Raw genomic sequence first — 2,193 nt, 5'->3', positions numbered from 1 at the left:
AGAACAATGAACAAGACAATGGTACTTGAGCTGATAGTCAAGTAAAGGAGACCGAGAATAAGTAGTTGCAAATATGACGACTGTTCTGGGAGAGAATTCCAGTTAGGGAAGAAAATGGGAAGAGGAGGTGAGAACATAAGAGAGTTAATTCATCATAAACAGTAAGATGTAATCATGGCAGGGTGCATGGTGGGAGTTAGGGCACAAGGCAGAGGGATCTAAGTGGCTGGAATTACATGACAAGTCCAGAGTGAGAGCAGAAGCTAGTCTATGATTTTAGCTCTAGATTCTCCCTCTTTTCTCCTGCTTAGAGGAATATAGTTGGTTTCTGAGTCCTAATTATCACCAGCTTGCAGGACTATGGAGACTTCAGCTGTAAAAGTTAAGACAATGAGTTAGTCACCTTGAGAATTATAACTCTGGACCACCTGGCCTCACTGGACTGGGCTCTCTGCTGAGACTGCACTTTGATTTGGTGTGTTTTATCTTGACCCCGTGGCCTAGAATACTCTTCTGTCCAGTAGCAAATCCCAAGGCAGATTCTTTGCTGCACGGCCCCTCTGCCCTCAAGAGCACTAATATCTTGTCAGTGTGGGGTGGTAGCCCAGAAGAGAGTTGGAAGCCCATAGATACAGCGTGTTTATTTGTGATGACAGTAGGGGCATATCTCCTGGGTAGAATATACTTTTTAAACGATGGTTTGCTTCTGGCGTGAGCACTGCAACTGGAGACTGTATGCATGGATGTTTGGGTAGACAGACCCCCATCCTTACCTCGCCCCCATTAATCTAATCTGTCGAATCCTTCTAATAAGGCTTGTGGTGACACACAATGGGGCTCAGTGCTTTTACTGAGCCACCAGTAGCTCAATTAAGCACTGAACTGATTATCTTGACTGAGTGACCCATTTGTGAAGTGCCATGGGCAGCGGTTCGTCCTGATCTTGTGAATTGTCTTGGGCATAAGGTGGTCTTAATGATTATGACTCTTGTTATTAAGTCAGACTTTCAACCACCAATCAACATGCTACTAGTCTTAAGACAATCATAATGGATGACGAGAGGGTGGGAAAATTTTCAGGGGTCTTTGTTTTGTTTCCTTCTTGGGAAAGGGGAGAGCTCTTTTGAGATTTGGTGATAAAGCCTGTAGACTCATAATGACATCTGAATAGACAGGTAAAGAAGAAGCATCCCCTTCCACTGCAGCCTTTTCTAGATAAGATTCTCTGATACACCCTGATAACAAACATATATGGGGGTGTGGTATAGAAGAAGCTGCTATCATCTCCTCATCTTTTTTTCTTGACCTACCGGCACAGTAGTTAGATGAGAGTGCAGAATGATGATGGCAGAATGGGCTGACACAGAGCATGGTGTACCAGAACAGGCACCTGATCTGGCATCAGAAGACCTGGATTTGTTTTGGCTGCATCCCTTTCTTGTTGTGTGGTCCTACGTAAGACACTGAAACCTCATGGGGCCTCAATATTTTTTGGTTGTAGAAAAAAGAGATAATAAAGAGCTTTTGCTGCAGTAATTCACAAAGTTGTTGTAAGGATCAACTGTTTTGGTATCTTTAATACCTAAGAGAGCACCAGCGTGTAGTGAACATTGTAAATGTTTGATAAATGAATGACTAAATGTATATAATGAGATTTGAGAACTGTGAAGTGCTGTGCAAATATTTGTTATTTTATTGCTTTGAAGATTGGCTATTTTCTCTTTGCCTAATCTGAATTTATTTCCTGTTATAGAAAATATTGAACTGTTCAACCCAAGTTAAAGCAAAATAGTCTAGCTCCTTTAAAAAGAAAGGTTGCAAACTGCCAAGTCGGATCTCATCAGTCACTATGACAGATGTATTGGTCCTTAGTGGAGACTTGGAAGAAGTAAGGACAAACATAACAGTCAGGGTGACTCTGGGCCACTCATAGGGGAGACTCAGAAAAGACTGGAGAAGTCTTTGAGTGGGTGGCACTGTGAGGGCTAGTTTCAATGGAAGAAAAGAGGGGTGAACTAGAACAGTATAAACTAAGAAGGCAGTATGCTTCAAGGAGGTGAAATTTAGCATTTAACAATGGTTCTCTAATTAAATAAAATGGAACTTAAAGGCCCAACACCAGAAAAAAAGGTCCGTGTGACTTGAAGACAACAAAAAGATAACCATAAAGATGTTGAGAACACGAACTTCGTC

General features: G+C 41.9%; 1 protein-coding gene across 1 annotated transcript in view; it reads right to left on the bottom strand.

The window, feature by feature from the left end:
- LOXHD1 (lipoxygenase homology domains 1) overlaps positions 1-2,193 on the bottom strand; it is a 150,271-nt gene that overhangs the window by 18,425 nt on the left and 129,653 nt on the right.

The sequence above is a fragment of the Pteropus alecto genome, unplaced genomic scaffold (assembly GCF_000325575.1).
Source record: "Pteropus alecto unplaced genomic scaffold, ASM32557v1 scaffold146, whole genome shotgun sequence".
Classification (NCBI taxonomy): domain Eukaryota; kingdom Metazoa; phylum Chordata; class Mammalia; order Chiroptera; family Pteropodidae; genus Pteropus; species Pteropus alecto.
Note: the sequence above shows the minus strand (reverse complement) of the source record. Positions and strands in the feature narration are given on the sequence as shown.